At 35.4% G+C, this 27,340-nt stretch overlaps 1 long non-coding RNA gene across 2 annotated transcripts in view; it reads right to left on the bottom strand.

The window, feature by feature from the left end:
• The window catches only part of LOC112945155, a 120,557-nt gene that overhangs the window by 3,476 nt on the left and 89,741 nt on the right, over positions 1-27,340 (bottom strand). For both annotated transcript variants that reach the window (XR_003248963.1, XR_003248964.1), the window contains exon 3: positions 3,134-3,216. This is a non-coding gene — a long non-coding RNA (uncharacterized LOC112945155). The remainder of the gene's footprint in view (positions 1-3,133; positions 3,217-27,340) is intronic.

The following is a 27,340-nucleotide window of genomic DNA, read 5'->3' as shown; positions in this document are numbered from 1 at the left end:
AAAATGATGACATTACTGACCTTCWTCAGCAACTCCTCATTTGTTTATTCAAGCTATGGTTAAGCTTGCTTTTGTCTAGTTTTTCAATTATTCAGTTTTCTTTCAATTCTTAGTTCTYCAAAGAGAGTCAGATTTTAAGGTGATGCATTTTTTCTTTAGAATTTGGAAAGGCTACAGGCAAATGCATATATAATTACCACATATCCACTACAGTGTAGATATGTACTTCCATACCCAACTCCATAAATACATGCATTTGTAATTATCTATGCAATCCAAATATATCTTTTTCTAAAGTTTTAAACTTTTTCTCAATTCATGCTTACAGACATTCCCAATTTTCAATTGCTAATCTTTCCAAGCTAAAAATAATGTTAAAATCTCAGAACTTGATTCTGCAGCTCCAGAGTCAATTATCAAGTCTCCCATGGAATTCAGAGGGTTCAGGACCAATATCAAGAGGTGGAATATCTATAATAAACTCTTTATTYTGATTTTCTGATTTTACTAATCCTTAGATACTAGTGCCACTCTCAGGTAGCTATCTATTGTTAAACTCTGGTCAAGAAAATTGCATCAAAACACGCCCTTTAAGGATTGGCCAGCTATATTTACCCTGTACTATTAAGCATATGGTATCAAGATTGAAAATATAATTCTTATAATTCTAATCTCTAAAGTAATAGAAAGGAATAGAATATGAACCCGTGTATTTGATAAAATGCCCTGCTAATTTATCATTAATGAAAATTGTTTTGGAATATTAGCTGACTTTGTTCATATTGACCACTAAGGAAAAAAAAAGCATATATTTAGAAGTGCTATCATTTTCTTGTTTCTATGACAAATTTCCGGAAGACATGTAGARCGCAGGAGGAAAACAACTGAAATTAGCAAGAACATTGGACTTTTTTCAAACATCCTTAAAAGTCTGCTTCTCTTCTCTGTCTTTGAAGAAATGGTGAGACTGAGTTCCTTTCTCTATAACTTGAAAAAATGAACAAATGCAACTTTTTCTGCAAGAAGTCTGAATCACTTCAAGCTGACCTGAGAGTTGTTCATGGGTTTACAATGGAACAAGTACAGTAGACGCTGAATACTTTGTGGTGCTGCATGAAGGAAGGGCCTCTTCAGAGTCTATTCACCTCTGCCTATGTAGCTATTCTCTGGCCTTGAGGTCTCTAGAATCTATGTATACCTTTACCTTTTTCCTTTTTTTTTTTTTTTGTCTGTGGATCATGGACTGTTTACTATAGTGCTGATGCAGGCTGAAGAGATGCAGGGCCTGAGACGTTTTATCTCTTGTCAGAGCTCACTTCAATTAAATTAATGGATCCATTCAACTCCCTCTTTCCTCTTTCAGCTGCATCACTGCCGAATACATTAAAAAGATCTTAAGTCTCAAGATGGTACATCATGGCATTAGCCAGGGCACTCATTTCCCTCTGTCTTCTTTTTCTGTAAATCAAATAATTAATGAGATCTCTACCTCAATAGAGCACTTCATCAATATTTTGTAGCAATAGAAAAAAAAGATGTGCTTTTTGCTCTTGGAGGAGCTTTTATCTCCGTCTGTGTAGGACTTGGTGGGCAAATGTTGTAATTCTAAAATGACAAAATATTGACTGTTTTTTTCAGTTTGCTCTTAATTTCTGAAAAATCAAAAGGCTTAGGTACTGACCAGTAGATAAGCAAGATATCTTGCCTGCTTCTGTTCTGAAGAAGGGTGTTCTTTGAAGTTTAGGCTCAGAATAAAATTTAAAATGGAATTAATCTCTCTGTAAAATATAGAATTGCAAAGGATTATAAAACTAAGTGCCATATTTTAATGTTGATTTTTCCTATAAATAAGAACATTTTTACATCAATAATGTCATCTATTCGCTTTCATTAAAAAAAAATTCTTTGCAGTGTTAATCCTTTCATGACAGAAAGGAAGAAAAAAACTTTTAAAGTATCTAATTTAATCATTTCATACTTAGAATACAATAGGCAATATAGACCAGAKATTCAGGAAAATTAATAACTTGTCCAATGCTAAATAGCAGGTTTGCAACATACACAGGAGTTAGTTTACCTTTTTTTCTGTTCTAGTCTTAATCATATTGTTCTTTTCTTAAAGTAATTTTAATTCAAAGACATTAAACAGTCTTTATGATTCTGCTGTTGAACTGACACTAATTATTTAGTTGAATACCATGCTTCTTACCGAGAATCATGTACTGATTAGTAATTACTTTTTGCCTTAGGTTATGAAAGAGGAATATAGTAATTTTAATTTAATGATTTGGCTGCAAACTGCATGTGGGTGAATAGGGAACATTTGACCACAATGAAAGGGGAAGAGTCAAATGTAGTCCAACTGAGTTGTTAAAATATAGTAGCAATTTTTACTGAAATGAAAATTTCATTACATTATAATTAGAACAATACCTTTTAATGAAAAGTACAAACATGGAGTACTGGCCTTCAAAAGAATTCCATTAACTGTCATTACATTGCTGTGATAAAAATAGTCCATTCTTGCAGGATATGCATAATTGAAAACCCTAAAACTGTAAATGCACATAAATGCAAACAATATCGCATCTGCATGGGATTCCCTGCAGGAGCAGACATCCTGCAGGCAAGACTCTAGGAGCTATATAGCAATTGATTTTTACAGASTGTTGGTAGCACCACATTTCCCATCCTTCATTTTTCATTGTAAGATAACTTTGGCTGTATTTGCACTGAGGTATCCTCCCTAAGGAATGCTAGCTGGCCTCCAAGACAAGAATGTAAGGTGTCTTGTATCTGACCTGCTCAGGGTTGGCCAACACTGTGGTGTGCACAGGCCAGATCCATAGCGAGCAGCACCTGACCTGGGTCTCCTATGATGCTCTGCCTGTGTTGCATGACATCAAGAGCCTGAATGTGCAACAAGCATCTCTAGATTTTCAGATTCAACTGACAAAAACAACACTGCAAGACACGGCATAGCCCATTACAATGGTGTGTTTGTCACAGAGCAGCGAAGAAATATGTTGCATACTTTACAGCATGGTTTGAAGAAGATTCAAGATACTTGAGGGTAGGAACTGTGATTTTGCAGCATGGCGAAATCTGATGGAGTGTTGTATTTAATACTTACAGTGAGAAATCCAAACTCTTTCAGCCTTACACAAGGGATTCTCCTTAGGGAGTTTGTGGAGCCTGGCTAGCTTGCCAGCAGTGCTGAGGAAGAAGCAGAGGAGCTAATTTATATGACAGTGGAGACACAATGAGTTTTTAAATGAAGCTTACTCACTCGTAACAACAATGTGACTTTGTTTTTTATTTCAGTTCTTTTACCATTTCCTGCTTAGAACTCTAAATTCTCAAGTCTTTTCCCCAATTCTGAATCCAAACTGAAGTCAGTATTTTAATCTATAGGCAGATAGAGATTTATGTTTTATTTGCTCTTTTTTTTGCTGATTAACTTCTGCCTTTAACTCTATCTCCAAAATACTTAAGATCTCTGCTTTGCACAACTCCACTTCCGCACATTTACACTTAAAAAAAAAAACAAAACCAAGAAACGARTATAGAAAGAAGGCATTATAGGTCTAATGATTTAGTATCCTGTACACTGGTGCAGTGACTAGATGAAAGTGTGAACACAGTTAATATAGTGAACAAGGTATAGTATTCAGCGGAGAGGAAAGAATGCATTACTGGCACAATGTTTTGTGCAGGTTGTTTCATCCTTAGAGGAAAAACCGATGGACGTTGAGATAAGTTCCTTCTGGTTCTGGTTGTTTCAGTGAAATATGGAGTATTGTGGTTTTGCTTTTGCATAACAAAATCAAAATCACCTGTGGCTTTGGCCTTACAGCCTATGGAGTTATTTATGTAATTCTAATGTTGCTCAGTTTACTGAATGCTGTGTGCTAGTTAACATCAGATCCATGGGTTATAGAGATATTCAAAAGTCTCTTTTTTTTTTTTCTTTCTTTGAATAGATTTGTAGCTGGTGTCCTTGTGGTAAGAAGCTTGAAACAACATGACCCAACTTTATACTTTGCAATGATTTAAAAATACAGACAGCACTTAAAGAAAACAGAGAGTGCATTATATTTTAAATATCTCAGTTTGGAAGCCAGGTTTATGACCTTTAGGGCTTTTTGGTCTTTTTTTGGTGTATATGTGTGTGTGATTGTATAAGCAATGGGTTTTTTTCAGTCCTCTGCATGCAAAAATGATATTTTTATGGTGCTATTGAAAAATAAACATTTCAAGTTAAATATCTACTGAAAAAAAAGGAAGGATTTGACTACAAATTCTTTGTTGCTGTGGAAACAGCAGCAAAGAACAAAACTGCAAAAATTAGAATTTTTTAGTCCAATATAAGACCTGTACTTGTAGAATGGCTTCTGTATCTGTGTAACAAATCCTGGTACTACTTACATCTCAGACTCTCATTTAGAAAGGTGGCCACCAACAGTTCCTTTACTGAATTGGTGCCAATATGCTGAAGATTCAAAAACTCAAATGACTTTAATGTCATTTCTGGTAGTTGGCACCTTTGGAAAGACTTCCAAGTCTATTACATCAATAGGAAGTAGACTGTTTACTGCTTTATGCAACATGAACTCTCACTGCATTTCAAAGAAAGTGAAGGCAAACTTGTTTGATCTTAATACTTCAAAAATGTCAAAATCTATGAATACTAAGCAGAGCTCCTTAATTCTTGTTGCCCACAAGGAATAAAAAAGATTTTTTCAGAATTATTGGGATTTTTTTCAATTAATGACTTGGTGTTGAATAGAAATATTAAGAAATAACATCGATATTTTCTATGCTAATGGAACATCATATAAAGTAACAATAGACAAATTCATTATTTACTATGTTAAAAATAAGTCTTTGAAATAAATCTGTCAAGAGGGTACAAAAATGTAACATTCTTCCATATGAATATTTTAGAATGTCTAGATTTTTTTCAGCTTTCTCAAAACTTAGTTGTTCTCCATGCTTTCAGGACCAGGGTTGTCGCGCAGAAGGTCATCGATCAGTGACGTTAAATAGCATGACTAATGAACTCATTGTTTATGTGGACTGTGTTAATATCTTTAACTGGAACAGTAAATCCCAGACTGGGGGAGGCTGGGGCTAAACCATAATTTAAGTGCAGTTCCAGAAAAAGATTGAGCCCAGTGTGGCCTTTCCCAAAACTTTTACTCTATACTGCTGTGTGTTTCCTGATGCTATTTGGCTTGGAGTGGTGTGTGGCAGTGCTGGCAGGTTGGAAAGCAGCCCGGTGTTTTTATTCCTAGCCTGTGCAAATGGGTGATTCACCATGTACTTGTTTTCCTTGGCAGCCATTTCAAGAAGTGCCACTTGTCTTCAGCCAAACACTTGCATGTGTGCTGCTGAAGGCTCTCGTGTTTCTCTTGTACATTAAATAATTTCTTAACCTTGCTAATGCTAATAAATAAAATCAGGGAGGGGAAAATATTGAAATAATGACTTGGATTGAGAAGTAAGTATTATTTTGCCTCCTTCTTTGTCCACCCAATCTATTCATTTTCACATATTCATCCTTTGCCCTTCATACCAAAATAAGCAGCCTGCTTTCCAGGAAATGAATTGTTCACTAAAACATCTGCATTGTTAGTTTACTTAATGAAAATCTTACCATTGTACCGTACAAATTATGACACATCTATAAGATTTAGTGCATGTGTAAAGAAAGCGAAAATATATTCCACTGTTGGTTTCTTAATATTCACCTCTTGTATCTAATGAGTGGTTGACTGTCTAAGCCAGACTAACATTCTATAAACATTTTCATGATGACTTTGAAGGGCCAGTTTGTTTTTCTTGGATTACTTCTGTCATCTAAAAATACTGATATTTACTCCCAAGCAAAGACATTCTGTAAGAATTCTTTGCTCAATAAACTATGTCTTCTTTCTGGCGTTTTCTACTATTTCCTTTATTCCTAAAAAAAACATGAAAAAATAAAATTAAATAAAAAAATCAACTTATTTGCTTTTCCAAGTTCCTTGACATAACTTCTTTGACATCGGGAAATCTATCAGCCACCAGTAGATATGTAGCATTGGAGACTAAAATCTCTTATTCCTTTGTATGAATTTGATAGTGGTTCCTGGAAGTACTTAAGAATTGGAGGTGGAAGTCATTTTTCTTATTTAATTTTCTGTATAGTGTAAAGGAAGAGCTTTGTGAACTTGAAATAATGAATGATGATGCTTTTTGCCRCAGGGTACAGCTCTGGGTCAAGCAGAAGAGAAATATGACTGGTGAGCCAACTTATTAAGTTATTGTGTAAGGTGCTGAGGTTCTTATGGGATCTAATCCTAAGTGTGGTAGGAATCACMAAGAGGGATTCTGAACCAGATGAGTCCCCAACGTGTAACCTCCAAACAGTACTATGCATTGCAGCCTTGCATTCAATCTAAGTGGTTTATTTATTTCTGTACTTWTTTTTCAGACTTTTTTTTAAAGACCATAGAAATGCAAAAACTTATGCATATGTGTAACATATATATGCATGTGTGTACACAAATGTATTTTTGTGCTCATGTATATGTGTTTACTAGATATAKTTCATATTTTATTAAGTATTAATATAATGCTTTCTTTTCACCCTCTATCAAGCTTTCTAAAATATGGATTATATTTTCATTTGGCCTGTAATTTTCACATAATTTCTATGGYTATATATAATCTCTCTCATACACATGAGCTACACAAATGACACATAATATGAATAAATTAGAGACACACACAAAATTACCAATGATTTACYATGCAGATAGTGTAAGATAATGTCCAGGTTTTCGGCTGGTGCAAATACTTACACAAATTAGCAGTATATCAACCACTTGAAATAACTGAGTATCTGGCTAGGTTTCTGCAGTGATCAGATTATACTTTCTGTACGAAACACTACCCAGGATTGTGCTGTTATTCTGGAGATAAYACTCTGCTTGGAATTGTTTTGCCTAAAATTAGGTGCAAGCCCAGTGGCATTGCTACAGGCTACCCAAAATCTCTGGTAGAGACTGCTGTGACATCGGACTGCCACGTTACCTATACAATCAGCTGGACACATAAGCATTACATGACTAGATGTTTGCTCAGGCATTCCYGCTGTCCCTTTGCTATTTTGTTCCCGTCTACTGTTTTGTGAGCTTCGATAAAATTGGGCAATTATTGACCTGGTGTTTAGATTTCACTTTTAGATCTAAATCATTGAAAAAGAACCTAAATCCTAAATCTYTCCATGAAGTTAGTATTGATCTGATATGGCCGTTAGCTGATCCACAACCATCTTTGCATTAGTGCACACCACTTTTTGTTCCTCAGTACATGAACTGTAGTTAGTAGTATGTATATAACATAGGGTTAACTGCCTCTTCTTGTCCAATCAAATTTTGCATTATTATTTTGCCACCATCCYATAACTCTGCAACTCCAAATCCCAATAGCCATAACCTTTCAGCTACCTTTTCAATCTTCATTCTTAGTAAAGCAACTTCTTTGGTTATTGTGTTAGAAAGTAAAATATGCTTTTCTCTGACTAGGTTAAAGCACAGCTTCACCTTGCAGTGTAGGGTAGGATCTCTGTTTTCCTGCCGACAAGAGCAAAAGGCTAGGTAGGTTCAAGTAAAAGTGGCTATAGAGACAAAAGGCTTGATCAAGCCTCACAGTTATAGCTCTGTATGCAGTACAAGGTCTAATGTCATCATATGCTGCAAGAGTCACAGTGGCGATTGACCTAGCATGAACACATCTCTTTTTAGACCAGGTAGATCCTTTYTCATTCCTGTTACAAAGAATTTGCACTCAGGACTCTGCTGCTTCACTTCAATACAAATAATAGATAGTAGGAACCTAGACAGCTTGAACTGTGCTTTAACCGTAAGAGGTCATCTGGGYTGTAATGAGATCCCCTGCAATAGCTCTGTTTGTAGCGTAGAAAGGATTAGGATAGGAAAATGCAGTGGATCTGGAGTGAGATGCATACAGCTGCACATTTCTGGCACACAGGTGTTTGTGTTTTTATTTGACTGCTTGCCAATATCAAAGCTAGATTTATTGGAGGATTCACAGAGTTGTTTCAGAGAAAAATGACTTATCCTCTGGCACTAATAATAATCATCCTTTCTCTCATATCAGGCTCTGTTTGGGCTAGAGCTGCTATTCCTTCTTTCCTGCAGACTGAGACAGTATCAAGTTATCCACCCTTTCAACAACTCAGTGGTAGAGGTATTGAATTAGAATGAGGTAGGTACAGGTGGCAGCAGCTGCTAAAGTACATGGGGAGTTAATTTTGTTCTGGATCTACTCTAGCTTTTTGTTCACGTGTTTTATTCAAGTAGTTTCCTGATGATAAAGTTTCATAGAATGGYAGAAGGGTCTTCTGGGTTCTTTTGTTCCCAGTAGGGGCTGAGGAGCCTACCAGTGTCAGTTTATTTTTAACCTGTTTGGCAGAACCTGTCAGAAAATTTAAAAAATCAAAATATACAAGATTCTGGTTAGAAAAAAAAAAGCAATATTCAAAAATGAATCAGGTTTTTTCAAAGGGAAGGGTTTAAGGAAATATCAAGCATGATGAAAAGAGAAGTCTACTGTGCATGAAATATGAGCAAGATAAAAAGGACTGGGAGGAGGCCATTCAGAACCTGACAATCCTGCCKTGGAAGTGCTTTTAAAAACAACTGTAGGAAAATAAGGTGATATATAAACATATATCACCAGTAGGGACAAGTTGCTCAGGGAATTGCCAAAAGAATTTACTGGGTTTTTAGCAGTCAGCTAGAAATTTCAAGATGTACAAAAATTAATAGTAACAGCAGCTCTATTCCTGTCTTTTTTAGTGTGTGCAGTAAAAACTGTCTTTTTCTGTATGTACACTTAATACAGTCCAACCAAAGTAGTCAGACCCTAGCTTTAACTTAGAAAGAACAGGTAAGAGAAATGACTAAATATCTGCAGACTGGGAATTTAATCATACCAGCAAAATTAGCCCTGCATAATGGCTATCACTTTTAAATCTTTTTAACCCAATAAGTTTATTGATAATACTTCTCAGTCAAGAGAATCAAAATAATGAATATTTTCAGACAATGAAAATAATGTAGTCTTAAATTGCTGCAAGCAAAGACAGCACCATAGTAGATAAGCTCTAAGCAAAAAGTCTCTTTTTTGTGTTTGTGTCATGTTAATAAAGATTTTGAGCAGGGATATCTTTCTCATCTTTGGAGTTACAGCTGTCATGTTAAAGGCTAATGAAATTGTTCAGCACATATGAGGGATAATTTCTTGAGGTACTTTGAACACTTGACCTGCTGGGTTGTTTAACCTAAATACCTGTAGCTTTTTTAAATTCTGCCTATGATTATAGACGGAGGACAGCACATCTGTAACTATCTAATAATTATATGCAACCTAAGTGTAGCTGACAGGGAGAAGAGACAAGATTCATCCTTTCTCAAGAAAGTACATCGCTGCATGGAAAATATTAAGAACTGAAATAGTTAAGCTGCTATTCATAAAGTAATGTACTTCAGCACTATTAAGAGTCATTTTGTTATTTCACAGATCCTAGACCCAAAGAATGAAAAGCCTGACAGTGATAGTTATGTGAGGCTTGGTGCTGGATCCTGTTACGAAATTAAAGGCCTAGAAAACCTGGAAGAAAATGAACATCTTATGCTGCTGTATCTTAATGGGTCAAAAGAAAATCCACTTTGTCTAAAACGTATATATGTAGCAAAGCAAAAGGGACTGTCATGTAAAAATCCTCCTTAGGAGGGAAAGTATAAAGGATTAAATCCAATGGTAAATGGCAATAGAAACTTCTATTTTTTCATAAATAGAGTATATATTCAGTGTGTCTGGTGTGAAACAGCATCTTACACAGGCCTGTTTTCACACATAAAGTAACTAATCTCAGTTCAGTGGTGACAGGTGCAAACCTTATGTTTTCACTGCCTGTTCAATCTAAAATGGTGAGAGAGTGTTCCTTCATTTGTCACTAAGAAGTGATTATTCTGAGTCTCAKCTTTATTTTACTTCCTCATTAGTTATTATTTACTAAAATTATCTGATTGAAAAGAAATGGGCACATGCCTTCACTATCTAATTGGTTCTTTCTTCTAAAAATTGGCATTACAAATATTTTGACTTCAGTCTAACTTCAGTAGCTAGTAGCTTTCCAAATTAAATACATTAATGCCATATAAATAATAAATTTCAACATGTTTTTGTTTTTCAGCTCCTACTTTGTTAAATATAAGTAAATTACTGATGAGTTCAGACAAAATTTCATTAGATGAAATTTCATCAGACTTCAATAGAAAAAGATTGAAGTGAGAAAAAGATGAAAATTCCACCACTCTTGTGACCTTTTCAATCTGTTAAATATTTTTATCCTGATTGCGTTATTTCTACTTTACATGTCTGATTTCATGYTCCAGGTGCTTGTTCTTCTACTTATACTTGCTAGGTTAAGAAATCTTAAATTTTGAGGTTGTACCCTGATCAAATTACTATTCAATGTTCTTTTTATAAACTAAACACACCAAAATTTAAAATCCTACTCCTATTCACAACTCTGTGAATAGTCATACTCAAGTCCTACAGCGATTCCAATAGAATCTATTTTTTTTTCCCACAGCCACAGTTTTTCAGAATATAAGTGTTTCTTCTCCATATGCAGCCTCATATGTACCCATTATTMATTGACATATTATTTTGTATTTGGTTGGATTAAAATACATTCCGGTTGAGTTACTCCAGTTTACCTAGATGATTTATTGTGGTCGACTGTCCTCATCAATATTAAATATTTATCATTTTCATGTGAACTGTTAATCTTATCAGCAGTGGTTTTACATTTACTTCCAGATCATTGATTAAAATGTTGAGTGGCATTGGGCCTTTGTGAAATCCCAGTGCAAAAATCTTCATTTGACAATGATTCTCCACTGACATTCTCTCTTCAAAAACCATCTTTTAACCAACATTTAACCTATTTAATATGCATTCTATTGATACCATATATTGCTAGTTTTTCAGACAGAATGTCATGTGATATTAACATTAACACTCTTAAAAGTCTAGGTCTGTTACCTCTCTGTGGTTATCTTCATCAGTCAAATTGGAATCTTGTGAAAAAAAGTGTATCATATTTGTCTGACAGGTCTTATTTAAAGGAAAAAAAAAAAAACACTCTCATGTTACCTGGCACTAATTTTATGACAGTTCTTCAATTCTTCATTAATTGAATCCCTCTTCAACTTTTCATGTCACTAAATCTAACATACTGATACCCTGTCAAATCTGAGATGTCACTGCAAGGAGGTTCACTGAAAAGCATCAGCCCCCTATCAAGAAATGAACACAGAAAACTTAGATCTTTAGTCCTAGGAATAACCTAGCAGCATTTTCTGATAAATAGGCATTATAATAAGTTTATTCTCCAAATAGATGGTATATCCTTTCATATTTTCAAAATCATCCTTTCATATTTCTCTTCATCCTAGAGTAACATCATGTGCCAACTGGATTTTTAAGTAGTGACAAAGTCAATAACTGGTCCAGGAAGATTACTTTCACTTACTTGAGCTATTTCTTAAATAAGATTCACTAGGATTCTGTGAAAAGAAATCYGAAATATGAATGTACCAGTGATAAATATGTATTGTGAATTATTATAATTCAAAGTTAATTCYTAAGAATTCCTCTTTTTCTGATAGTAGGAACAGAAACAGTTACAATAAATGAGAATCAAAACATAATTTTTACTTGTTATGACATATTGTCTTAGATAAGATGTGCTAAACAGCATTTTGCAGTCTGGATACAGCTCCCATAATCCTTAATCTTGCCATTAGTGTATTTGCTGCTAGTAMAATCCTTCTGTAGTTGTCCTGGACAATTCCCACAGACTTTTCAGAGGCCTAGAAAGAGGGAATGGGATGGATAAATAGTGGATTTTCTTTTGTAARAAGGGAATGGGGATTTGAGGGAATGATGAGGTTGTACTATGAGACTTTTGGCTCTTATGTCAGAAACATGAGAAAATAAGAAGTTCCCCAGGTGATGGCTACTCTTCTTACATATCTCTGGAGTTTTCTGGACAATTTTCAAGCATTTCAGTCTTTTCCCTCAGCATGAACTAAAGACYAAAATATTATAGTAAATGAGAGTGAAAATGCCATTCATTCTGTGTGTGAAGGAACAGTGTAGTCACAGATAAGGAATCAGAACTTTCCTACTTGCCACAGTAACAATGCTTAGAATTACTAGCTGAAAGGATCTATAAATATCTGTATTACTATCCATCCTGTTTCTTTTCTTCATCTTGCTTACTGCATTTTTCTTAAGCAAGTTTCCACTCATCTGCTTCCTCAAAAGTGGCTCTCTGAGTGCCAAAGGAARTAAAAATGCGGTAAAGGAAGTTTTAATTTGATACAATATGCATAATAATAATATTAAATTTGAAGTCTTTCTGCAGAGTATTTTGAAAGAATGAGTGCAACAGGCCAATGGCACAATTTTGACAATCTGCTGAACATAATCAAAGATATAAGCTATAATTAAAAAAAGGCAAATGAGAAGCTAAATTCAATTTTTAAGGGATTTTTTTTGTGTCAAAATTACACTTGTAATAATGAATGTTTATGTAGACAGATAATCTTAAATCAATAAATCAATCAAGTAAATGGACTGAAATCAARCCTTGGAAGTCTTCATACTGGAACCAGCTTTAGAAGCAGTGCAGCTACATCCATGTGCTCTAGGCCATTTTGTGAGAGTGCTTTAATCTGTAGAGTCAGAGAGCTGTCCATTTCTTAGCTCAAAATTATAGTGTAATGAAAAYATCCCCCTAAGTTTCTTTCAGACATACAACCTCACACAACCTGTTTCCCTCTTTAGCTGAGTAGGAATGCCTAGACTTTGGATTGTCCCAACTCGACTGCTGCCTAATTTGACTGTTCTGCAAAAAAAAATAATATTTTAAGAATCAGATATAACAACCATGTGGACAAAAAGTATTCTCATGCTACAAAAATTAACAATATTTCTCAAATAATCAGGACATATCCAAATCTTTCAAAATATTTTGTACAAAACCAGGGAGAAGCAGATGGACTGGGCAAATGTCCAAGGAACTGCACTGCAGAACACTTTTTGAAACAGAGCAAGAAGTTTTGTTTGTTTTTGAAATGTGAAAGTCATTCAAAAAATCTTTTAAGTCAATAGCCAAGAAAAAAAAAAAGAAAAAAAAACTCATCACCATGAATTATTTCAGTTTACTGAATTAGCATTTTCACAAGAAATGTGGAAACTGTCAGAAAATTTTCAACTGCAGTGAATATATGTGATTCTTATCTATTTTTGGTAAATTAAAGAACTTCAGAAAAGTGCTACAATTCATTCTGGCCTTTGAAAGATTAAGACACTTTTATATCACTGAAGATGTGGAATTATTTACAATTCGTTTTCCACTGAGGAAAGGAAAAGACTATGATATATGTGAGAAAAGACCACGTTTCTTTTGAGAGTTTACATTAAGTACTTTCAAATATATATTTCATGGCAAGGACTTTTTAAGGCCCACTGTGTTTTTAATAATAATGCAGAACATTATAAAAATAAGCCTGAAAATAAAAACCCTCAAAAATCTGACAATAGAAAGAAATCATAGTAGGAGAAAATAGTTACAATTAAATAGTTACAATTAATTAAAACTGTGAAATTTTAAAAGAATTTCTGTCTTAAGAGGCCTAATCTTCTGACTTGCCTAAATAATTAAACATAAGGTGCTTTCCCAGGCTTTAATGATGCATTTCATGTCATTTCACAAAGTAATTGAAACTTCTATAGAGTGTGATAAAATAAAAGGAGGTTTAAACAAAAAAAAAAAAAAAAAAGAAATAAAAACATGTAACCCTGCTTAATGTTTATGTCATCAGTTAAATTAAATGTGACAGGATCAGTAAGTCTGGATATCTTCAGTATTCATGAGGTTGTCTTGGAATATGTTGTCTCTTTACTGTGTCTTTGGCTCCATTACCTAAGGACAGTGACTCCGTGTTAATCCAGTTTGCTCTTTAACAAGAGGTTTGATATAAGCATGATATATATTACCTTCCTACAGGAAAGGTGATGCTTCTGTGCTGTGGTGTGCTTCTTATCCTCTCCTTTCAGGAAAAAAATGTCAATTAGGACATGAGAACCTCATGATCTTAACACAAGAAGAGCTGTTTTGGGTCTGCTGGTGAATGGGGTGGGTGCCCTGGTTACAAAAAGCACAGAAAAAGCAGAGCTGCTGGATGCCTTCTTTGCTTCGGTATTTACCAAGAGCAGCTCTCTGGAATCCCAGACCCTATGGACAAGAGAAGAAACCTGGAGAGAGGAAGACTTGTCCCAGGTAGAGGAAGATTGGGTCAGAGAGCACTTACGGAAACTTGATACCCACAAACCCATGGGCCCTGATGGGATGCACCCCAGAGTACTACGTGAGCTGGGAGATGTTGTAGCTAAGCCTCTCGCCATCAYCTTTGAAACGTCCTGGAGAACCGGGGAGGTGCCTGAGGACTGGAAGAAAGCTAATGTCATGCCAGTCTTCAAAAAGGGCAAGAAGGAGGATCCAAGCAACTACAGCCCAGTCAGTCTCATCTCCATCAACGGAAAAGTGATGGAACAGCTCATCCTGGCTGCTGTTTCCAGACATGTGGAGGAGCAGAAGGTGCTCAGGAGTAGCCAGATTCACCAAGGGAAAATCATGCTTGACTAACCTGATAGCGTTCTGGTTGGATAGATGAGGGCAGAGCGATGGATGTCATCTATGTGGACTTGAGCAAAGCTTTTGACATCATCCCTCACAATATCCTCCTGAGCAAGCTTTGGAAGTGTGGGATAGATGAGTGGACGGTGAGGTGGATTAGGAATTGGCTTGATGGTAGGGCTCAGAGAGTGGTAGTCAGTGGCGCTGAGATGAGTTGGAGGCCTGTGGTTAGCAGTGTCTYCCAGGGGTCAGTCCTCGGTCCGGTCCTGTTCAAYTTATTCATTAACGACCTGGATGAAGGGATGGAGTGCTCCCTCAGCAAGTTTGCGGATGATACTGAACTGGGAGGAGTAGCTGATAGCCCTGAGGGCTGTGCTGCCATCCAGAGGGACCTGGACAGACTGGAGGACTGGGCGGTTAGAAATCTCATGAAGTTCAACAAGGGCAAGTGCTGGGTTCTGCACTTGGGGAAGAATAACCCTGGACACCAGTACAGATTAGGGGTGGACCTGCTGGAGAGCAGCCCCGCAGAGAGGGACCTGGGTGTCATGGTGGATGACAAGTTGACCATGAGGCAGCAGTGCCCTGGTGGCCAAGAAGGCCMATGGGATCCTGGGGTGCATTAAGAAGAGTGTCTCCAGCAGGTCGAGGGAGGTGATCATCCCRCTATACACAGCCCTGGTGAGGCCACATCTGGAGTACTGYGTCCAKTTCTGGGCTCCCCAGTACAAGAGGGATRTGGAGCTACTGGAGAGAGTCCAGCGCAGGGCTACGAGGATGATCAGGGGCCTGGAACATCTGCCCTGTGAGCAAAGGCTGAGAGAGCTGGGCATGTTCTGCCTGAAGAAGAGAAGGATGAGGGGGTATCTGATCAGTGTCTATAAATACCTCAAGGGAGGGAGTGAGTGAGGAGGATGGGACCAGCCTCTTTTCAGTCRGGCCACTGATAGAACTAAAGAGAATAGCCACAAGCTGAGGCACCAAAAGTTCCACAAGAACTGAAGAAAAAAATTCTTAACAGTGAGGGTGGCAGAGCCCTGGAACAGGCTGCGCAGAGAGGTTGTGGAGTCTCCTTCTCTGGAGATCTGCAAAACCCGCTTGGACACAATCTTGTGTAACATGAGCTAGGTGATCCTGCATGTGCAGGGGRGTTGGACTAGATGATCTCTAGAGGTCCCTTCCAGCCTTAAGGATTCTCTGATTCTATGATTCTAYGGTTGGAGTAAATGACCTATTTGGGGAATTGTGTGTTAGGTTACAAGATTAGATCAGAAGGTCATGCTCTTCTGATGGACTTTGAGTTKTGAAGTGCCTTACACACTAAGTGTCTGTAAAAAAGACAGGAAGGGGAACATACATTTTTAGTATAAAGGAAAAATTAGATAATAACCCCCCTTAAAATGTAATGTTTATGGCTGTGAAATATTTTTWGAGATGACAAGCCTGTTCATATTGGCTGTGGTAAAGCAAATCACAATCCATACTAACTGCTATCAAAATGAAAGTATTCTAGGCATCTGATTTTATTACTGTAAAGAAATTTAAATTATTATAAGCATTAATCACAAGTTAAGTTCAAAATACTTTTTATTGCTGTTATTTTTTGTTGTTGTCAGTAAGAAGTGTCATTGCGCTAGGCTGTAAAGGAGGTGGGGGAAGTTAGCTGTCCTTCCCTCTCTAGGGGAAGCTAATTGCAGAGATGATGACAAGACAGACGCAAAAATTGGAGAAAGAAAAGCTTGAAAGCACCAAGGACCCAAACATAAGGCACAGAGACTGTCACATTCCTCATAGAGGAACTCTAGGGCAGAAGATTCTGGGAACAGAACCGAGATTCTGGGATTAAACTCTGCGATTGTCAGAAACCATCCCTGGTTAATCCTCATTAATATAAAACTAAATGTAAAACACATATTGGAAAACCATGTGATATATTCTTAAAAGGAATATGTCAATCAGTAGAGTATGTATACTTCATAAGCTAATCTTAAAAATAGGAACACAGTAAAACATAAGCAAACATATTAAAATCATTCACTCTTCAAGTTGCCCAAGTGCATTAGAAAATTGAATCAAATTCATTGCTGCTGCAAGTGCCTTTGAAACACAAAACAATTTTCTCTTTGTAGATGTCTAAACCCTCCACCTTCTCTCTAACACATACATTAAAAAAGATGAAATACCACATATGCTTCTTTCAGTTAAATGGCCCATTAATCCCCCAAGAAAAAATATACTATATAACTTTTTATTTCAAGGATATTTTTTCCTTCTTCAATGAAAGTCAAATAATACATCATTTTCTGAATGACACCATATGAAAGACTAGCTGAAATGACCTATGATTCTACAACCATTTATTTCATAGCAGTGAAGCTAAAATTAGGTGGTTTTAAATACTTTATGATAAAAATTCAATAGTAAAGTTTTTGCTCAATATAATAACACTTAATTTATATCTTCCTAATGTGTTTGCAATCCATTTAGGAAGAAAGTATGAAATTTATGGACATATATCTAATRAGCAGATTGAAATCTAAGTGTGGAAGAAGTGTCATATTTAATAGCTATAAAACTACAGTTATGCAGCAAACGCGTCATATGTAATAACCTTGGCTGGATCTCAACTATGGGATCTTGAAGTAGATCTATGTTAAAGATCTTCCTAAGCAGAACTTCCTCACTTTCCAGAGGCCACCTGTGATTGATTGTTTCTTGAAAAAGAGCTCCAGTCATAATCCAGCCTGATTTGGAGAACCAGTCGATCAGAGCTCCTAGATGGACCGAAGTTCACAGAACTGCATAGCACATGTATACTGATATTCAGAGAATATGACTAAGAATCTGCCTTTGCAACCAGACTTTTCATCTGCAAGAGATGGAAGAACCCTTTAGCTCATCATCAAAACACCTTTCACCTGAGGTGAAAGTATACCCACTCTTGAGACTAAGTACCTCATCTTACTATAASAAATGTAGCCCATGTAGTTCCAGTTCCTCTCTGTCTCATCTTAGATACAGTTCACAGAATCATATTCAAACTTGTCTCCCTCAGATCCTATAACATGTCTTCCTGATGCAGGAAGACTTGTTGTCGCTAAGTCCACATGGTCCCCTCTGTCTCAACTCCACCACAGCAGGGTGATTACAGCACCCTTTTGGCAGATAATCTGGCAGATAATAATTTAAATATCTTCAGATCTGTTCAGTAAATTGAAAGATAATTGTAGGACTCATACCTTGTCTTGCACTCCTGGATGCATGCTCTGTCTTCTGTACCAAGAAAGAAAAAGGGGGTCTTCTTATTTCATTGTGTTTCAAAGAGAGCCCTGGGGAGTCAGAGGTTTGCCCTTGGGCAGACCAACTCTGTGATCAAGGACTGGCAGTCTCACTGTCCTGAGAGTGTGGGGATTCATGTGTCATCCCGGCAGAGAATTTAGGAAGCTCCTTGTGACAMTGCAAGCTCTTTCTAAGGCATTTCAGGTTCTGCCACAGGCACCCTGCTTGTAAACTGTGAATTGTCCCTGTAAGGACAGACAGTTCCACCGAAGGTGGTGTTATTCCCTAGTTGGGTATGTTCTAGATCTTGCCATTTCTCAGAAGAAAAATGTAGTGATTATTTAAGGCAAACAGTAATGTATGAGAGTCCTTAGTCACTGATCAGTGACAACATCTCCGTATTCACATTGTCAGAGTTGCTCTCACTATGTATTAATCTTTCATCAGAAATTATTCCCCTTTCATCGCTAATTGTAGTGTTCTCTGTTAAGAAGCACTCACAGAAGGTATCAGTACAAGGGCTTCTTGAAAGAGCATGCTCAGAAAGGAGCAGTTCACAAGTTAGACTAAACTGTTTGTTGAATAAAGTATAAGATGATATCACCAATACTAAACAAAAGAGCAATTTGAGACATCTTTGGTGAATTCCACAATTCCCATTGGCCTTAATTAGAACAACTGAAAGAAATTGTTAATTGCAGTCAGCTGGTGAAAGGCACTGCTGTCACAGCCAGGCAGGCTTTGGAGTTCAGGCTCCCATATTTTAGGTAATAAATAGTTTTAGATAAAATTGTTTCCCTGGAAAAAAACATATGTGCATTTTGTTTTTTTATTAGATAATGTTTGAAGTGTCATGAACTCAGAGTGTGTTTTGCTTGTTTCTACATGAAACAATTCATTTTAACAACTGAAAATGGAATTTAATTACAAAAATGTAGAAAATAAYTGTATATTTTCTAAGGAAATTTATTAAGACTAATAATAAACAGTATTAGGCATTTGCTTCCTGTGTGCCTAATTACTGTAAAACAAGAACCTAAAATTATTCAAAAATCTTTTATGTACCTTTTGACATCCAAGAAACTTCTTCCTGAGACATTGATATGTGGGGGTTTGGACTGGCAGAGTTTGTTGGTTTCTCTTTTTTTTTCCTTCATCAGTTAAAGCATTTTGAAGCATTTATTTATTTAACTTCTTTCTTCTTTTGGAGATCTACYGCTACATCTACAAAAATGTGCTGTGTTTTAACCATGAATAATACAATAAGTTGAATAAGATGGGTTCAGTGGAGTGACCTCTGTTTGGAATAACAAGAAAGGTTAAATCAGTACAAATGTAATGCACATCATTCCCTCAATTCCTTTGCTAAAACAGCTAAGTACATATGTGATAGACACTTAAAAAAAAATTTAGAAAAGTAATCAATTTTAAGCAACATACAACTATTTAATTTCAAAACAACTATAATTTCAATTGAAATTCAGAGGAGCCAAGGTGTTTATCTGGAAAACRGGAGAGCCGAGGTTCTAATCTCTTTCTTTCTTAATTCATGATTCAGAGCAGAAATTGGAAACAAATGCTGCCTGTCTAGAGCAAAGATATTTTTCCCCTTTTGGAAATAGCTGTGTCCAGGGAGGGTCAGAACAGCAGCTAAGGAACATAGGAAGAGATATCTGTGATCTGGGTGCTTTAAGTAGATTTAGAAATGGTGTCTAAGTCACAGGTAGGGCACATTTTTGAAGGTATGTAATCTACATGCAAAAGCTTGCACCGGTGTAATCATCCTTATAACTGAATTCCTTGCACCTGGGGACCTTAGTCGCAAATAGCTGAAAGAATTCTGTTCCTGGGTTTTGAATGTTGTTATCTTGGGTATTTTAGTAGCTGTTTTTCTCTACTGTTTTAATTCTAAAATAAAGTGAGTAGAGAACTATGTCCCTCATTTGTTATGGTTATCCTACCTTGACTAGGCAGCATATTAACACATGTTAAAAAATCTGTGCTTCCTTACTATCATTTTCCTTCAGATCTAGTCAAATAAAAGTACCAAATTAGGGATTTTTTTTTTTCTTTTATTATCATTATTTTGAAATGTCACATTCACTCTCTATATACCCAGGAACCAAATGCTAGCAACTTACTCAAATTCAAAGAAGAACCTTCTCCATGTTATCTCTTCACATTTCTCTTGATTTCTCTTTGCATACACACAAGCTACACAATGAGTTTCTGGAATACAGCCCTGAGTAGAATAATCTGGAGCAGAAAACATTCCGAAATGTTTTTTACAGAACTTCCGCTGAATAAATATTCAGAGAAATAAACCATGATGGAACAGGAAATTTAATCTTCAATTTTACACATATCAGATGATGAAAAGATGATATATAATATTTATGCTGTACCTCTTTTGAATATCTTGTAGAGTACATTCACTTGGCACAAGAAAAATATAGAACCCAAAGGTCAATACAGTCTGAGAATTTTCTAAACATCCTTCAGAGTATCAAGACCAATAGCRAGTCTTTAACAGAATTTCCCTCTGCCTTTGTGGTTGCAGTACTTATATGCAATTGAGGAAAAATTTCACATACACATACATGTCTGCAGATCATGAGCACACAGTTTGCACTATACCCTTATTTCTCAGCAGGGATAAATAAGTGACCAGAACAGCAAGAGGAGCACTATTTTTTGCCTATGACCGACAGGGTTACAGATGAGAAAAAGAACTGTAAAAAATAAAAAGAACCGAAAGGATAATGAAATGAAACTAGTGGAATTGCCTAACTTAAATGTGACCCTGCTTGAAATGTTTTTACAAGGGCATCCTTGTTATTGGAGGGAAAAAGTTCTAAATGCTAACTAGGAATCACTTTCCTTCATCCCACATCTTTCCTCTCAGTAAATGAAGACAGGATGAACAGCTAAAATTACTAATTGGTTTACTGATCAGTTGTACTTTGTTCGATTGATTTGCAATTAATTCTGGTTTGTGGTGCATAGAAGAGGAAAGTTGGCGCCAAGCATTGAGGCAGCTGACACTCAATATCTACCAAGAGAGCTGTGGGTCAGAATATCAATAATCTGTTTTGAAGCAGCTCCTAAAGGTATTGAGACTGTCTCGTGCATTTGCAATAATTCCAGGGAACAGAAAGAAATCCACATCTTTTATGAAATATATCTTTCTGCAAAGGAGGAGATCAGACTTTTTTTAACCATAGAACTAGCATTTAATACCATTCTAATTTCATAAAAGTGTAAATATTATTTATTATGATATTATTAGCAATATGCACTGGTAATGAAATTTGTTTATGTTGTCCTTCAATGTTCCAGGCCCTTTACATGTAAAAGATGACTTTAAGTTTAAACACTAAAGATGGTTTTCTACAAAACAAATAATGCAAAGGAAATATATGTATACGTGCTTAGCTTTATCCTGAAGACAACTCCCATTGACTTGAGACAAAAATGTATGTGGATATGTGGGGAGATTACAGAATCAGGCAGCATTCCCTATGGTCAGTGAAGCTGGCTCTTGAAAGGATAGTCATGATTTTTCCTGTGTGCTGACTACCAAGACAATAGATAAAGTTCTATAAACCAAACTGTTTTTGTTCCACTAAAAGCACACAAGAAAAAAAAACCCTGATCAGAATAGCAGTAGCTGATCAATAACTGTGAGGAATGTCATTTCATTTGGGATGTACAGGACCAAATTTAGAGCTGATAGAGTTGGTTTGCTTCAGATATATAACAAAGTCCTTATAAATAGAAGAAGACTATATCAGAAAACAAAGAGGAATAAAATCCAAGCACAACTTAGGAAAATGAAGACAAGAATCAACTCATGTTCAGAACTAATGTCCTTTTATCATCTATATTTGTTAGGATTTGCAATGTGATATCAGGTATTTTCTTCTAGAAACGAGATTGATATGTCACTTTCATAATCACCTAGTGAAAGAGTTCCTTTCTGTATGCAATAACATTGTTGTATCACTTCCTTCTTGGAATGACTTGTTCACTAGGAAATTGTCATTTCTTTGCTTTGATGCTGTATATTGCTTATGCCCTATTGTTAGTGTGTGTGATCTATTCCTTGGTTCATCACATAACTTTCTTCTTATCCTGAAGTTTACTGATTCGGTATAAAATTCCTAAATGCTTGTTTTTTTAATAATGTGTCCTTTTCTAACCTCTCTGAGAATTTTTTGACTACTTATTACATACTTATATTCCCCCAAAAAGCAGTAGTAGCTTTCTGAAAAAAAAATCGTTTTAGTGCATAAAAAGCTTATTTTTATATATTCACAATTTTGAAATTGTATTGTTGTTTTTGTTGTATTTACACCACAAATGTACAATATTTTTTTTTTACTTGGAGAAGTTCTTTTTTCTTAACTCCTGTTTGATGACATATTGTAGATACGGATATATAGCATAAAAAGTAACAAAATGCATAGAGATGACAGAAATGAATGGCCATTCATTGAGAGTGTGTTTGAGCCTCTAATAAATAAAACACCTGATTAAAGCTATAGAAGAGAAGTGATAAGGAAAACTGAACTCGGTTTCCATGCTACTTAAGACTTCAGCTTTTCACTGTAAATGTGATCTTGTTTCAGACTGTGAATGAGTCTAAAACTACATGTTAGTAGCTGCATTAGAGATACTGTAACAGTGGTGGATCATTCCCGTGAGAAAGGCAAGCAAGGCTTAGTGACTCCAATGTAAGAGAGCTATCTGTCACAGATGTCAGTTTATCTGATTGAGACTCCTTAGCTGCTGCTATACTCGCACCCTTCTCTATATCAAGACCTTTTGCATCTACAAGCTGCCATCAGGGGAGAAAAAATAAACCCTTCTTCTGATGAGATAGCATAGGGATCTTTGTGGCTTTTTGTCTCAACAGCTAAACAGTGGGTTTAATTGGTTGACATTTGAACTTTGAAAGAATCCGAATTCTTATGGGATGTCATTTTTTTTTTAACTGTATTTCATAAGCTCTCCACCATTTCACATTTCTTGTACTATCTGCCCTGTATGCTGCCAGACTAAGTAATCTGTAGATCTTTTATCTGATGCTCTGGCAGAACACTTGTGTATTTTTATTTGTCATAGTCAAAGCTCTGGTAATCATTTTGATGAGAAAAACAGTAGTAGCCTATGAAAGGATCATCCAAATCATCAGGATGCAAAATTAATACAACAAAGCCTGTTCAGACTTTCAGTTCACTTCTTTATCTGAATGTTTGATTTTGATCTCAATAGATCAAATATGAATACTAGGTATAATTATGAAATGAAGTTTCTTTCTTTTTTTTCTTTTTTTTTTCCTCTTTTTTTACCTTGAAAGCAATTCAAGATGAGGAACACACAATTTATTACTGAAAAAATAACTTTCAATAAAGACAGTTTGTAGGCTACATGCATACTTGGAAAAATATAAAATGTACTAATACTTGCCAAGCAGATTGCAAACAGGTTTTTCTCTGTATCTACAAGACATATATGTGCAAAAAACCACCAAAGATTATAATTGTGTAGCCCAGACAGCTGTCTAAAAGAATTTTTTTAAACTTATGCCGATATCAGGGTAAACTGTTCACAGGGTAACAGTATGAATCTGTTCACAGATTCAGAAAGTAATGAAGTTCCTCTCATTTATAGATCTGCATGAATGTGCATGGTTTTATGGTGACAATAATGGAATAAGACAAGAAAGCAACCTGAAGAAGAAAGAAGAAATTAGGATTGTTACAGACACTAGCTGCATTGTTTATGATTGTGTGTGCAAAATTTATAGATTTATCACTTCTTTGTAATGTATTTACTCAAGGAAGGTCTGTTGTAAATCATTTGTTTTCCAATAGAAACCTACATTTTTCACCTAATCTCCAGTTGAGTTCACTGMGGCAAGAAAGGGTCAAATGACGAGCCCAGTGTTGCCTGATGAGTCATTGAATGAACCAGCAGCACTAGGATCCTCCTTGCCCCTAGCCCTTTATATCAACAGGCCACAAGGGCTTTGTGTTGCTCCTTTCAGCTGCCTTTAAATCCAAAGTGTTTGTAAGAATCATCTTCCATTAAATCTTAGCCTGGATCAGACAGTGCAAGCAAACACAGTCCTTGAGTTACCCTGTTCATGTATAGGATATGTTTCTCTGTTTTTTCTGTGACACCCTTTGTGCTAGGGAGATTTGTTTACTGATCTCCATAAATCAGCATTCTCATCAGATGTGGTAATGAAGTCCTGTGAGAGCCAGCCAATATTTCCACAGTCATTAAGTAGTTATCTAAAGATTTCTCTCTTTTTGGGCTTGATTCACCACTGGGCTTCTTCAGGTTTATGCTGGCGTAAGTCTAATGGGTTCAAATTGCTTGCAGTAAATCAACCCATAGGACTAGTCCCTAAGCTGGTGTAAATCAGCATAGCTCCACTGCTCTCACACGCAGCAAGCAATCCTTATTTATGCCAGTTGAAGGCCTATCCCATAGAGTTCAGACAAGTCTACTGCATATGCTGCCAGGCCAAGTTCAGCTTTGATAACCAGGTATTCCCTGGTGAAGTGTTAGGGTTACCCTTTCAGAAATTAAAATCAGGTTGATTAGAATGATAAAGAAGAGACATTTTTGTGTATGCCAGGTTTGCTGTCATCTTTTTTTTTTCTTTTGTTTTTTTCTTGGCAAAAACAACACTCTCTTTCAGAGCTATTCTTCTGAGGTTTCATCTGCAGTAGGAGCAAATCCCCTGATTGCAGAATAGCAAGAGCAGTTGTAAAAAAATCTTTTACAACACATTTATGCATGTGAAAAGAAGAAACAAGAAACCAAATCTACACAAATTAAACACAGTGGGAAAGTCCATCGGTATTCCTTTTACATGTTATCAATTAGGCAATTAGCAGACAAAAGAATAGAGCCAAGCTCTTGACTGTGTAAGTCCACTAAAGTCTGATTAAAACATCACACATCAAGCTTTCTTCCTCTAAGTTATTGACAGAAATATTCATCCTTTTGTCTTGAAATAAATACTCCATTTAATATTCCCTTTTCACTTCAAGYTGTTTTCTTTTAAAGTTGATAGAAATTTTGAAGTGAACTGTTTAGTAGAAGAGTGCAATTTGRAAATTAAAAATTAAAACTCAATCATTTTTTCATTTATATATATATTTTATATTTTTTCTTTTTTTTATATGTAAGAACAATCTACAGAACAAACATGTATTCACAAATATGGTGTTCTTTTAGCCGTCTTTTACTATGAAAGCTTTTATCAGAATAATGTTTTTGATGACTTTTGTTAAGCAAGCTCTTGAGTCTGTATGTTTATAGAAGAGGATATTGCAGTTGGAATACAGTCTTCCAGTTGAGATCTGAAATTCCCACTGCCACCAAGTGACCAAAAAAAGAACATAGTTATTATGATATTAAAACCACAATTGCACCAGATCATATTGATGAAAAAACAACAATTCTCTACTCATAGGCATTTCCCAGATCATTCTTAATTTTACTAATATCTTAAGACAATTACAAGAGTACACATTCAGTCCCTTTGCTTTCCACGCATACAGTAAATATAATTCCTTTGTGCCTTTTGATATCTTTTCCCTTCTGAAAACCTATAGTTAGCTAGTGTATTTTAAAGGTTAGGACACATATAGAAATTGTCTCTTTCTATTTTATACGTTATTTAAAACACTATTTCCACTGTTTCTGTATATCTTTTCACTTTTGCATTTATTATATATTGAAGTGAAAAATGAGTTTAAATTTAATTTTAATGGCAAAAATTACACAGCACAAGAAATACAAAGTGTTCTGTATCTCTCAGAGGAAAGCCAAATATTTGTTTTGCTGTATAGGTGACTGCAAACATAGTGGAAAAAAGTGCAATTTACTTATATAACCAAAAGCAAAATAGAAACAAAGATACGACCCCAGTGATAGTCATGAGCTTAAGTAACAGTAACTCTTTCCTTTTCTTTTAACCTTTAAATTCTAGTATAAATTCTTTTGTGTACTATGACAAAAAAAATTTGTGAGTCAGATTTTCTGATTTATAGTGTATATTTATTTAGGAGCCATTTGTTCAGATACAAATGTGAATTATAGAGCCTGTGTATTACTCTTAAAATAGGCAAGATGATAATACTGTTTTATATTTGAGACTGCACATAACTGAAAAGGGAAATAAAACAAGTTTAAAAGTGACTTAARTCCCTCTTCCACAAAATGATTTCAGCATGTGCTTACAGCACATACATTATTTGTACCTATTTTCATGCTTTTCTGAATAAGCCATCATTTCCACATTCTTCAATTTATTTACAATTTCCCCTAGTGTCTGTGCAAAATCCTTTACAAAAGAATTCTAAAATAACATAAAGATTTGATTAAAACTTGCATCACTCACACATTGTTTTATACGATGCTTTAAAAATTAAATGCCAATGCTTTTTCATGTTTTTATTTTATCCTACTTTTGGAACAAATCTTCATTTTTAAATGGGAAAACATAAACAAAAATAATTGTCTCAATTAAATGAAGCATAACAGGAATAAATTTTGAATTTCATATAAAATTCCAATATATAGTCACATATACATGTAGAAATAAACAAAATGGCATAACAAAACATTTTAGTCTGAATATTTCCATGAAGAGGATTTTCACTTGTGATAGTTATACAAACAGAAAATCCATGTTTAAGAGTGACAAACATACAGAAAGTGTACAGAATCTACATTAATCAAATGGAAAGACAAAAATAATTGCAATTAATGTCTAAAATGCACACACACATGCAAACACACACACTTCACTACATCAAATTTCCAATTTCTTATATGTAGAGTCAGTATTATCTTTTCTTACTTTGAGAGACTGAGATGCTTCAAGTTTTATATAAGCAATAAAAGTACATAACAAACCTAATAGCTACAAAAACAAAAATAAAAAGGAAGACAAACATTGTAATATTTGTTATATATAAAAAAACCATTGTTACAAAATGATTCTTTTTCATGAACATATATTATTCATATATGCCTTATCCTGTATGCCTTTGAAAGATTTAACTATTGTACATAAACATATTCAGTACTTTCTAAATACTCAGAATTTGTTTCCGATTTTACAAATACTAGGATTTTGAATAGCATCATTTCACAGATCCACAGGGATAACATTCTTATCATTTAGCCTTAATTCACAACGGACATGTATTTTCATGTGGATTTTTGAATGAAAAGATGGGC

Source organism: Nothoprocta perdicaria, unplaced genomic scaffold, assembly GCF_003342845.1.
Source record: "Nothoprocta perdicaria isolate Ctin4 unplaced genomic scaffold, notPer1 scaffold_1, whole genome shotgun sequence".
NCBI lineage: Eukaryota > Metazoa > Chordata > Aves > Tinamiformes > Tinamidae > Nothoprocta > Nothoprocta perdicaria.
The sequence above is the reverse complement of the archived record's forward strand: the minus strand, read 5'-3'. Positions and strand labels throughout refer to the sequence as shown.